Raw genomic sequence first — 14,222 nt, 5'->3', positions numbered from 1 at the left:
CAAGGTACAGAACGGCAGGCAGGCTCAGGGTCAGGGCAGGCAGAACGATCAAAACCGGGAAGGACTAGAAAACAAGAGCGAGAAACAGGCAGGATCAGTGGAACAAACGCTGGTAGGTTTCACGAACAAAATGAACTGGTAACAGACAAAAGGAGAATACAGGTATAAATACACAGGGTGTAATGGGGAAGATGGGCGACACCTGGATGGGGGTGGAGCCAAGCACAAAGACAGGTGAAACAGATCAGGGTCTGACACCATCAGAAGTACAGTATTGTTTGTCACTGTTTTTGGTCAACTTGTGAACTTGGTCAGCTGAATCTCTAATGATCTAAGTCATTTTGTTGTACACTTGTTAATGTGTGTTATATACAGTGCCTTGCGAAAGTATTCGGCCCCCTTGAACTTTGCAACCTTTTGCCACATTTCAGGCTTCAAACATAAAGATATAAAACTGTATTTTTTTGTGAAGAATCAACAACAAGTGGGACACAATCATGAAGTGGAACGACAATATTTCTTGGATATTTCAAACTTTTTTAACAAATCAAAAACTGAAAAATTGGGCGTGCAAAATTATTCAGCCCCCTTAAGTTAATACTTTGTAGCGCCACCTTTTGCTGCGATTACAGCTGTAAGTCGCTTGGGGTATGTCTCTATCAGTTTTGCACATTGAGAGACTGACATTTTTTCCCATTCCTCCTTGCAAAACAGCTTGAGCTCAGTGAGGTTGGATGGAGAGCATTTGTGAACAGCAGTTTTCAGTTCTTTCCACAGATTCTTGATTGGATTCAGGTCTGGACTTTGACTTGGCCATTCTAACACCTGGATATGTTTATTTATGAACCATTCCATTGTAGATTTTGCTTTATGTTTTGGATCATTGTCTTGTTGGAAGACAAATCTCCGTCCCAGTCTCAGGTCTTTTGCAGACTCCATGAGGTTTTCTTCCAGAATGGTCCTGTATTTGGCTCCATCCATCTTCCCATCAATTTTAACCATCTTCCCTGTCCCTGCTGAAGAAAAGCAGGCCCAAACCATGATGCTGCCACCACCATGTTTGACAGTGGGGATGGTGTGTTCAGGGTGATGAGCTGTGTTGCTTTTACGCCAAACATAACGTTTTGCATTGTTGCCAAAAAGTTCAATTTTGGTTTCATCTGACCAGAGCACCTTCTTCCACATGTTTGGTGTGTCTCCCAGGTGGCTTGTGGCAAACTTTAACCGACACTTTTTATGGATATCTTTAAGAAATGGCTTTCTTCTTGCCAATCTTCCATAAAGGCCAGATTTGTGCAATATACGACTGATTGTTGTCCTATGGACAGAGTCTCCCACCTCAGCTGTAGATCTCTGCAGTTCATCCAGAGTGATCATGGGCCTCTTGGCTGCATCTCTGATCAGTCTTCTCCTTGTATGAGCTGAAAGTTTAGAGGGACGGCCAGGTCTTGGTAGATTTGCAGTGGTCTGATACTCCTTCCATTTCAATATTATCGCTTGCACAGTGCTCCTTGGGATGTTTAAAGCTTGGGAAATCTTTTTGTATCCAAATCCGGCTTTAAACTTCTTCACAACAGTATCTCGGACCTGCCTGGTGTGTTCCTTGTTCTTCATGATGCTCTCTGCGCTTTTAACAGACCTCTGAGACTATCACAGTGCAGGTGCATTTATACGGAGACTTGATTACACACAGGTGGATTGTATTTATCATCATTAGTCATTTAGGTCAACATTGGATCATTCAGAGATCCTCACTGATCTTCTGGAGAGAGTTTGCTGCACTGAAAGTAAAGGGGCTGAATAATTTTGCACGCCCAATTTTTCAGTTTTTGATTTGTTAAAAAAGTTTGAAATATCCAAGAAATATTGTCGTTCCACTTCATGATTGTGTCCCACTTGTTGTTGATTCTTCACAAAAAAATACAGTTTTATATCTTTATGTTTGAAGCCTGAAATGTGGCAAAAGGTCGCAAAGTTCAAGGGGGCCGAATACTTTCGCAAGGCACTGTACAGTGGGGCAAAAAAGTATTTAGTCAGCCACCAATTGTGCAAGTTCTCCCACTTAAAAAGATGAGAGAGGCCTGTAATTTTCATCATAGGTACACTTCAACTATGACAGACAAAATGAGAAAAAAAATCCAGAATATCACATTGTAGGATTTTTAATGAATTTATTTGCAAATTATGGTGGAAAATAAGTATAAGTATTTGGTCACCTACAAACAAGCAAGATTTCTGGCTCTCACAGGCCTGTAACTTCTTCTTTAAGAGGCTCCTCTGTCCTCCACTCGTTACCTGTATTAATGGCACCTGTTTGAACTTGTTATCAGTATAAAAGACACCTGTCCACAACCTCAAACAGTCACACTCCAAACTCCACTATGGCCAAGACCAAAGAACTGTCAAAGGACACCAGAAACAAAATTGTAGACCTGCACCAGGCTGGGAAGACTGAATCTGCAATAGGTAAGCAGCTTGGTTTGAAGAAATCAACTGTGGGAACAATTATTAGGAAATGGAAGACATACAAGACCACTGATAATCTCCCTCGATCTGGGGCTCCACGCAAGATCTCACCCCATGGGGTCAAAATGATCACAAGAACGGTGAGCAAAAATCCCAGAACCACACGGGGGGACCTAGTGAATGACCTGCAGAGAGCTGGGACCAAAGTAACAAAGCCTACAATCAGTAACACACTACGCCGCCAGGGACTCAAATCCTGCAGTGCCAGACGTGTCCCCCTGCTTAAGCCAGTACATGTCCAGGCCCGTCTGAAGTTTGCTAGAGAGCCATTTGGATGATCCAGAAGAAGATTGGGAGAATGTCATATGGTCAGATGAAACCAAAATATAACTTTTTGGTAAAAACTCAACTCGTTGTGTTTGGAGGACAAAGAATGATGAGTTGCATCCAAAGAACACCATACCTACTGTGAAGCGTGGGAGTGGAAACATCATGCTTTGGGGCTGTTTTTCTGCAAAGGGACCAGGACGACTGATCCGTGTAAAGGAAAGAATGCCTCCAGATCTCAACCCCATAGAAAATCTTTGGAGGGAGTTGAAAGTCTATGTTGCCCAGCAACAGCCCCAAAACATCACTGCTCTATAGGAGATCTGCATGGAGGAATGGGCCAAAATATCAGCAACAGTGTGTGAAAACCTTGTGAAGACTTACAGAAAATGTTTGACCTCTGTCATTGCCAACAAAGGGTATATAACAAAGTATTGAGATAAACTTTTGTTATTGACCAAATACTTATTTTCCACCATAATTTGCAAATAAATTCATTAAAAATCCCACAATGTGATTTTCTGGATTTTTTTTCCTAATTTTCTCTGTCATAGTAGAAGTGTACCTATGATGAAAATTACAGGCCTCTCTCATCTTTTTAAGTGGGCGAACTTGCACAAGTGGTGGCTGACTAAATACTTTTTTGCCCCACTGTATCTGTGTCAAACAAGCAAACCCAAATCCTCTAAGCTTTAATACATTTAGCTTTTTATTTATATCTGCTTCTGCACTGTTTCCCCTAATTGGTCCTAGAACCTGCGTCTAACGTTTAGATGTTACAATTATAAAAAATAAAAAAACAATTCAATTGCGAAGGTGTCTGGTCCGTTGTATTGCTCTGAACTGTTGACCCAACTCAATAGGTGGCCTGTCACGATCCTGTGTGTCTTATGTTCTGGTTGAGGTGTTACCCTCAATAAACAGTAATTGGCGTAGTCTGGTAGTTGTGCCATTTTAGCTAACCCTAATCAGCAGGTGTTACTACAATATACTATGTCCTTAAAAACACTACATTAAATACTATAGTATACTACAGTAATGCCCACAGAAACAATTCAGTGAATACTATAGTATACTACTGTAAAGTCAGTTAATACTATAGTATGCTACAGTCATGTCTGCAAAAACACTTCTGTGAATACTATAGTATACTACAGTAATATCAGCAAAAACATTATAGCGAATAATATAGTATACTACAGTAATATCCGCAAAACACTACAGTGAATACTATATCATACTACAGTCATGTCCCCAAAAACACTACAGTAAATACTACAGTGTAATACAATCATGCCCGCGAAAACACAAGTGAATACTATAGTAAACTACAGTCATGTCCGCCAAAACACTACAGTGAATTTGTTTTGTCATTTTTAGCAGACCCTCTTATCTAAAGCGAATTAGGGTTAAGTGCCATGCTCAAAGGTAGATCGACACAGTTTTTACCTAGTCAGTGATTCGAACCAACAACATTTCGGCTACTGGCCCAATTGTCTTTACTCTAGGCTACCTAGTGTGAACACTACAGGAAAGTCAGCAAAAACACTACAGTGAATATTATGGTATATTACAGTCATGTCTGCAAAACACTACAGTGAATACTGTAGTAAAGTCTGCAAAAAATACTTCAGTGAATACTACAGTATATAAATATAGTAATACTACACTATTTAGACCATAATATACTATAGTATTTTTTATGTGGCTTAGCTGTAAATGTTTGATGTTTGATGTTTGAACTAGAACCACAATGAAAATAAATGTAAAATATGTTTTGATATTCATTCTGGACAAATTTCTAAATGCATTGTATACACATTTATGTTTTTTTTAAATAGTCAAGAAAAATCAATCAAGGGATACGACAGTGTGGAGAGTAGTATTCTATAGTATACTACAACATGCTATATTAGGCACTACACGATCGAGGGGGAATCTCAGAAGAAAGCCCATCCGTGAGCTCCTCATGGATAGCACTTTCAAATCAAAACAGCATCGACAGAGCTAGCTATCAGACCAATCGATCTAAACATTTTTAAATAAGTTCTACGTGATCAAGGGATACTATGGTATGTACTGTAGTATAGTATCTTACAGAAGTATATAGTAGAGGTCGACCGATTATGACTTTTCAACGCCGACACCGATACCAATTATTGGAGGACCAAAAAAGCCGATACCGATTAATCGGCTGATTTTTTAAAATGTATTTGTAATAATGACAATTACAACAATACTGAATGAACACTTATTTTAACTTAATATAATACATCAATAAAATCAATTTAGCCTCAAGTAAATAATGAAACATGTTCAATTTGGTTTAAATAATGCAAAAACAAAGTGTTGGAGAAGAAAGTAAAAGTGCAATATGTGCTATGTAAGAAAGCTAACGTTTCAGTTCCTTGCTCAGAACATATGAAAGCTGGTGGTTCCTTTTAACATGAGTCTTCAATATTCCCAGGTAAGAAGTTTTAGGTTGTAGTTATTATAGGAATTATAGGACTATTTCCCTCTATACCATTTGTATTTCATTAACCTTTGACTATTGGATGTTCTTATAGGCACTTTAGTATTGCCAGTGTAACAGTATAGCTTCCGTCCTTCTCCTCGCTCCTCCCTGGGCTCGAACCAGCAACATAACGACAACAGCCACCATCGAAGCAGTGTTACCCATGCAGAGCAAGGGGAACAACTACTAGAAGGCTCAGAGCGAGTGACGTTTGAAACACTATTAGCGCGCGCTAACTAGCTAGCCATTTCACTTCGGTTACACCAGCCTCATCTCGGGAGTTGGTAGGCTTGAAGTCATAAACAGTGCAATGCTTGACGCACAACGAAGAGCTGCTGGCAAAACGCACTGAAGTGCTGTTTGAATGAATGTTTACGCGCCTGCTTCTACCTACCACCGCTCAGTCAGATACTTAGATACGTGTATGCTTGTATGCTCAGTCAGATTATATGCAACGCAGGACACACTAGATAATATCTAGTAATATCATCAACCATGTGTAGTTAACTAGTGATTATGATTGATTGTTTTTCCTAAGATAAGTTTAATGCTAGCTAGCAACTTACCTTGGCTTACTGCATTCGCGTAAGAGGCAGTCTCCTTGTGGAGTGCAACGAGAGAGAGGCAGGTCGTTATTGCGTTCGACTAGTTAACTGTAAGGTTGCAAGATTGGATCCCCCGAGCTGACGAGGTGAAAATCTCTCATTCTTCCCCTGAACGAGGCAGTTAACCCACCGTTCCTAGGCCGTCATTGAAAATAAGAATGTGTTCTTAACTGACTTGCCTAATTAAATAAAGGTGTAAAAAATAATAATGATAAAAAATAAAATAAAAATCGGCAAATCGGCTCCCAAAAATACAGATTTCCAATTGTTATGAAAACTTGAAATCGGCCCTAATTAATCAGCCATTCCGATTAATCGGTCGACCTCTAGTCTATAGTAAGCACTGCACGATTGACAGTTACTATAGTGTAGAGTATAGTATTCTAATGTATAGTAGAACATTCTATAGTAAGTACTGCACATGATCAAGGGAAAGTGCAGTGTGTATTATAGTATTCTACAATATACTACAACATTCTGTAGTACGCACTACATGATCGAGGTGTGGAGTATAGTATTCTACGGTATACTACAGTTTACTACAGTTTACTCCAGAATTATATAGTAAGTACCAGCTGTGGAAAAAGTACCCAATTGTCATACTTGAGTAAAAGTATAGATACCTTAATAGAAAGTTACTCAGGTAAAAGTGAAAGTCACCTTGTAAAATACTTCTTGAACAAAAGTCTAAAAGTATTTGGTTGTAAATATACTTAAGTATATACAGTAAATGTAATTGCTAAAATATACTTAAGTATCAAATGTGAAAGTATAACTAATTTCAAATTCCTTATATTAAGCAAAGCAGATGGCACCATTTTCTTGTTTTTAAAATGTACGGATCATCAGGGGTACACTCCAACCCTCAGCCATTATATACAAACAATGCATTTATATTTAGTAAGTCTGCCAGATCAGAGGCAGTAGGGATGACCATGTGTTCTCTTGATAAGTGCGTGAATTGGACCATTTTGTAGTATTTTCTTATGTGGGCTGCTCCAGTTTTGGTTCCAAAGTGAGAGCCCTCCCTCTCTTAGTGATGTCTTCCATCTAATTTCAATGGCTCCTACAACGCCTACATACTTATCTGCATCATTTAATCACCCATTTCCATAGAAGACCTGGTTGATTAAATGTTTGATTATTATCTTGAAGCGACATTATCTGATAGATAGTGGGCATTGAGAAGGGCTGATCCTGTAGCGTACAGGTGTTGGCAGCATTGTGGGTGTGCATCTGTGATTAAGATACGCCAAGTGAAAGCCCTTTCAAGGCCATTCGTGGCTTTCGGCGACAATAATTACTTTACTATTAGAGTGGCACAGCACCACTTCAAACAGAATCCCAAGACTGCACTGCCAGACCAGATAAGATAGAGATCAAAACCCTCCCGATTTGCCTTATCGAGTTGAGAGGAGAGCTTTGTATGGCTTCGTTCCAAATGACACCCTATTCTCTATATTGCTCCCTACTTTTGACCAAGGCACATAGGGCTCTGAACAAAAGTAGTGCTTTATGTAGGGAATAGGGTGCCATTTGGGATGCAAGCCTGTGTGTGTGTTGCAAGCCGCCCCTCTACTTGCTCATGTGGCCATAAGGGCATAGACATTATAGTGATCACTGAGCAGGGTATTTTCATGCTACCCATGAAGTGTTAAGAGTTTGAGAGAATTCCACAAGTTTAGCTGAATGTTACACGCACATGCAATTCTTTTCCATGAGCTCTTCCGCGTAACTAATTTAATGTCATCAGCTAGCTCATGAGACTGTTGATATAATAGACACACACACCAGTGTTGGGCTCCACAAAAAACCCACACAGCCTATATAAATCACACAGAAATCCATTGCATACTGTACATAAGTAGTTACACATCGGGAAATCTGTGGTGCACAGAGCAGCACAACACAGTTAACATATTCCTGTAGTGTTTGTCCCTGGACTGGTACCTTGTATCTTTAGCGAGCGAGGCCACCTAGTCAGGTGAGGCGAGGCGGTGATCTCTGTGTTGTTGTTTTGTTTCTGTGAGACCAAACTTGGACCCCTGCTACTCTCAGTGCAGCTGTAATTATTTGGCTACTTGACTAAAATGCTGCCTGACATTTAGTATTCCTTTGCAAGCCTGTGAAATTGGAAAAAAGCATGCATTATTTCATTATTTCTTACTCTGTGCTGGACTTGTTGCTTTGGATGTGTGAGTGGGTCTTGGATCTTGGTAAAGAGCACTCTTCAGATGTATTGACATAATATGATGAGCATGCACTATACTTGTCCAACAATAACATGTAAATATGCCACTCATAGTATAATGGAATTAAGTTCAAGTTGAGCAGCATTTCAATAGTTGGAAAAAACAACTGTTCTTGCTTTTTACAAATGTTGGTATTGTTGCTGCTGGTGTGGTCAAATAAATGTGCAGTAAAGTTTTGACTTTATAGGAAAAAAACTTCACAGGAAACGCATCAATCTCCTTTAAGGTTTCCACCTCATTGTCCACTGATATTTCTTTGGCTTTCACATTGAACATGCTGAAGGCCAGTCCCCTAGAATTATTTTGCAGGGTTCTTTTTCAGTAGTGTATGGACTATGGAGAAAGAACCCATGGGAAGTCTGTTTATAATGAATTCATCAGTGAAGGTCTACTGCTCTCCTTGGGTGTGATGTGACAAGCTGAGGACAAGCACAGAAAGACAGGACATATGGACATCATAACCTGGGTCAGTCAGTGACACCTACTTATATCAATACCAGGAAAGATAAAAAGTTCTACTTATATCAATACAAAGGAAGAGAAAACCTTCTCTTTGGCTTCATCAAGTTACTTCGTTTGTACATATTCTCTTTGTTTCTATCCCCTGCTATCCCTCTAAGCCTTCCCTCTCTTAGTTACTTTTCAATCCTCCAAATAGGTTCTCCTTTATCTTCTTGAATAACACTTGTTGGTTTTTTGTTTAATGTATGCCTTTGTCTGGTCTGAGAATACTGCATTTAGGCCTATTTCACAGGATGTTCCTATTGTCTGTTTTTGTTTGGAGTCTAGTCCATGTAAATTAAATCAAGTAAATGATGTGTGGCTCAGACTTTTCAGATGTAGACAATAATTTGTACCATTCTCAATAGATACCACCTACTGTTTTTGGTAAGTATACTGTTAGGTATTTTCTCTACTTTCCAGAATGATTATTACTCAGTAAAGGATATAGAAATATGTTTTGTCTGTCTTTTCAAGCAGGACCATTAGGGTAACCTTGAAAAGGTTCAAGGATCAAGTAGCAGCATTTATTTTCTCTTCCTGGTAACATCATTGCAGATTGCATAGGGTAATATGGATCGTTTTCCTGCCATTTTGTGTAACTTTGTCGTATCAAGTAGTGTCAAGTACACTACTTGGTTTAACACTTTGCCTGAATTCATAGTTTAGTGTAAAATAATGTCAAAACATTAAAATAATGTATATGATGGGAATTATAATGCCAATTAAAAATCTGTCAGGAAATGTAATTTACTAGGGCATGCTAATTAAACCAAAGCACAAAATATAAATTATAACCACAGCATATGTTAAGATAAGACATAAGATATGGTTACCATTCAATATTAATACTGTGTACTATATTATGTATACTTGGTTTATTTATAGTAGTATAATATACCAGAGACAACTGTCTGCTTTAACATCATTCCTATTTTAAATATTCCTTTAATAACAACGTGTCGAAGCAAAACAAAACATGTACCTACGTTAATAAGTATGATACTCATGTAATTCTGATGAATCTGGAATACAATTGTAAGGGATTTCCTCCTCTTCTTCCGAAGAGGAGAGGCGAGAAGGATCGGAGGACCAATATGCGGCGTGGTAAGTGTCCATGCTTCTTTTAATAAGAAATACTACACATGAATGAACACGACTGAAATACAAAAACAATAAATGTGGAACGAACGAAACCCAAAACAGTACCGTGTGGTGAAAAACACAGACACGGAAACAAACACCCACAAGCAAACAGTGAAACACAGGCTACCTAAGTATGATTCTCAATCAGAGACAACTAATGACGCCTGCCTCTGATTGAGAACCATACTAGGCCGAAACATAGAAATCCCCAAATCATAGAAAAACAAACAGACTGCCCACCCCAACTCACGCCCTGACCATACTAAATAATGACAAAACAAAGGAAATAAAGGTCAGAACGTGACAACAATAGATAACACCGTAATTGCCCAATTGCTAAGTTTAGAACACAGTGGGCCCATACTGGTGAACAGTAGAAAAAGTTTAAGTTCAAGGTTACGTTTAAGCATCAACTAATTCAAATCGTTGTCGTAGTGTCACATGATGGAATACTCCATTCCAGCTGGTCCCATCAGATTACCTAGCACATGCTAGCCCTTTGCTAACCTCACCAGGTGGCAGTGATTATTTTCTGTAACAAATTCCGCATCGGCCTATAAAAGATCTTCAACTTTTTCTCAACAAACCAATGGCATTTCTTAATAGGTCAACTTGGCCACCTGAGGGATACATGTAAAACTCCAAATACTACAAGTTGACATGTCTGGGAACAGGTCATCAAATGATCCCACAGTAAATGGCACCTTTGGTCATTGTGATCCACGAAACACCACCCATGTACAGTATTTCCGGCACCTACTAACCCAAACCATACATGGCACTGTATTCTTCTTCCGAAATAAGATAAGTTACTGTACTCTTCTCCGAGTGTGCCTGCTACTTCTAAGTGTATCACGCCCTATGGCTGCGATCTATTGGGGGTTTGGAAGTATGGCAGTTTGAGTGTGTATGATATGTAACATCAAAACATACCCTTTACATACTGCAAAATTCCGCTGTAATATTCTGGCAAGCTTTCTTCTAGCTAGTTAAAGTGATCACAGGGTGAGAGCTTTAGGCCTAAATAACTGTCCAAACTCCTATTGCATTATTGTTGCCCCAAAAACTCCAAAGGAACCAAGGAGGGTTCAGTTCGATGGATATACTGTAGGAAATGAGGGAAAGGGATGAAGGAGGGTAAGGAAGGAAGGATCAATCAATTAATCAATCCATCAAAAGATTTTATAAAGTCCTTTTTACATATGCAGTTGTCACAAAGTGCTTTACAGAATTAATTAATTGATTAATTAGTGAATTAATGAATAAAGCTGGCTGGTCATACAGTTGAAGTCGGAGGTTTACATACACTTAGTTTGGAGTCTTTAAAACTTATTTTTCAACCACTCCACAAATTTCTTGTTAACAAACTATAGTTTTGGCAAGTCGGTTAAGACATCTACTTTGTGCATGACACAATAAATTATTCCAACAATTCTTTACAGACAGATTTTTCACTTATAATCCACTGTACCACAATTCCAGTGGGTCAGAAGTTAACATACGCTAAATTGACTGTGCCTTTAAACAGCTTGGAAAATTCCAGAAAATTATGTCATGGCTTTAGAAACTTCTGATAGGCTAATTGACATCATTTGAGTCAATTGGAGGTGTACCTGTGGATGTATTTCAAGGCCTACCTTCAAACTCAATGCCTCTTTGCTTGACATCATGGGAAAATCAAAGGAAATCAGCCAAGACCTCAGAAAAACAATTGTAGACCTCCACAAGTCTGGTTCATCCTTGGGAGCAATTTCTAAACACCTGAAGGTACCACGTTCATCTGTACAAACAATAGTACACAAGTATAAACACCATGGAACCATGCAGCCGTCATACCGCTCAGGAAGGAGACGTGTTCTGTCTCCTAGAGATGAACGTACTTTGGTGCGAAAAGTGCAAATCAATCCCAGAACAACAGCAAAGGACCTTGTGAAGATGCTGGGGGAAACAGGTACAAAAGTATCTATATCCACAGTAAAACGAGTCCTATATCGACATAACCTGAAAGGCCGCTCAGCAAGGAAGGAAAGCCAGACTACGGTTTACAATTGCACATACTTCGTACTTTTTGGAGAAATGTCCTCTGGTCTGATGAAACAAAAATAGAACTGTTTGGCCATAATGACCATCGCTATGTTTGGAGGAAAAAGGGGGATGCTTGCAAGCCGAAGAACACCATCCCGTGAATCACGTGGGTGGCAGCATCATGTTGTGGAGGTGCTTTGCTGCAGGAGCGACTGGCGCCCTTCACAAAATAGATGGCATCATGAGGATATATTTACGTGGATATATTGAGGCAACATCTCAAGACATCAGTCAGGAAGATAAAGCTTGTTCTCAAATGGGTCTTTCAAATGGACAATGACCCAAAGCATACTTCCAAAGTTGTGGCAAAATGGCTTAAGGACAACAAAGTCAAGGTATTGGAGTGGCCGTCACAAAGCCCTGACCTCAATCCTATAGATTTGTGGGCAGAACTGAAAAAGCTTGTGCGAGCAAGGAGGCCTACAAACCTGACTCAGTTACGCCAGCTCTGCCACGAGGAATGGGCCAAAATTCACACAACTTATTGTGGGAAGCTTGTGGAAGGCTACCCGAAACGTTTGACCCAAGTTAAACAATTTCAAGGCAATGCTACCAAATACTAATTGAATGTATGTAAACATCTGACCCACTGGGAATGTGATGAAAGAAATAAAAGCTGAAATAAATAATTCTGTCTACTATTATTCTGACATTTCACATTCTTAAAATAAAGTGGTGATCCTAACTGACCTAAGACAGGGAATTTCTACTAGGATTAAATTTCCATAATTGTGAAAAACTGAGTTTAAATGTATTTGGCTAAAGTGTATGTAAACTTCAGACTTCAACTGTATGTTGGAGATGTTTACCGTGGTCAGAACCCTGGTTCTCGGATAATGAGTAGGTGGCCAGGTGATTGGCCCTAATGGAGGACAAGCAGCATAATCAGACCGACTGTTACCAGCCATAGCCTGCATTGGAATTGACTAATCAAAGACGACATGCAAGATCCAGTGTATTCATTTCTTCAACAAACAGACTGTATTGGAGAGAATGTTACATTTAATGTTGTACAGCAACTTTCTAAAGCCGTTCTATATAGTGTCCTTGCTGTACTCCATGCACTCTCTGTGAACTGGACAAAAAAAAGGTCAAAGTCCACTATATGCTCAGTCCTTCTTGGTAGAAGAAAGAACACCTAAACTCGTTCCTTTATCGTGTTAAGAATTCATCACACCAATCTAGTTGCAGCCTGTAGGGTCAGAGGTTAACTCACATCCACCCCAGTAAAGCACAGGACTCAATACAATGCTGGGCAACAAGACATAAGACATAAACCTATTTCCTGTCTATCTACAGGCGAAACACATAAGGGTCTAAATATGAGACAACATGTATAGTAATACATTTGCCATTGACCTTATTGCCTAGAGTATAATTCTGATGAATTCCTCCATCCTAGCTTATAGGGCAATATCTTCATATGAGACACCGCGCTCCACAACTTTCCATCTGTGATCCAATAATGTTGTCCCTGGTTTTATTGGTAGTTGGATCATTCAAACATGCAGATCTTGCAATATTGACGAAAGGTTCATAAAATGCTCAAGGTGTTTTAATGTATCGAACAAAAGGGAACAAAACATAAATAAATCGAGAAATGTTTGAGTTTTTCCCTAATATGGAGAAAATATTTTCACTTGGAAAGAATCAGGGATCATAGCTTTCACTTGGATTCACCTGCTCAGGCTATGCCATGGAAGAGCAGGTGTTCCTAATGTTTCGTGCACTCAGTGTATAATGAACATCGTTGAATTAGACAGAGGCTGAATTGCCTTTCTGGCTATAAGCTGCAACTCCCAACAGTTTTTAGCTGAAGAGTTGCACAATCAGTTGCAATGGGTTGTGATTATTCACTGGGGTTTATAATTAGGAGGGAGTCATGAGTGCTTTACACTGGGTAATTGCATGCAGCATTTAGCATCCCCATTCAGCTGTGGAGCAGAACACCATGCTGCCATCCATTGTCGAATCACAGGACGCCGCTGCTCTAACCGTTGTTGGTTGAAATTGATTCTGAAGTATTCATCAAAACAGATTGTCTTTTGTAAACATCACTCCTCCCCAATTTGATTGATGTTAATTTGTGCTGTGTAAGTGATTCAAAAAAAGGTTTGATCAGTTTTTACATTAATTCTGATTATATTTTTGAGTTGAAGTTCCTGTTCAAAAAGTGTTTGGGTAAACGTTCTAGAAGCATTGGTGGTTTGCTTTGTGTTAGATCTAAGTCAGCAAATGTCTTGGTATATTCCTTTTCCCAAGAAAACCAGGCAGGTAAACTTGTCACAATTTTTGCAATTTCAAACTAAATAGTATTGCCATTTT

This window comes from Oncorhynchus clarkii, chromosome 6 (genome assembly GCF_045791955.1).
Source record: "Oncorhynchus clarkii lewisi isolate Uvic-CL-2024 chromosome 6, UVic_Ocla_1.0, whole genome shotgun sequence".
Taxonomy (NCBI): domain Eukaryota; kingdom Metazoa; phylum Chordata; class Actinopteri; order Salmoniformes; family Salmonidae; genus Oncorhynchus; species Oncorhynchus clarkii.
The sequence above is the reverse complement of the archived record's forward strand: the minus strand, read 5'-3'. Positions refer to the sequence as shown.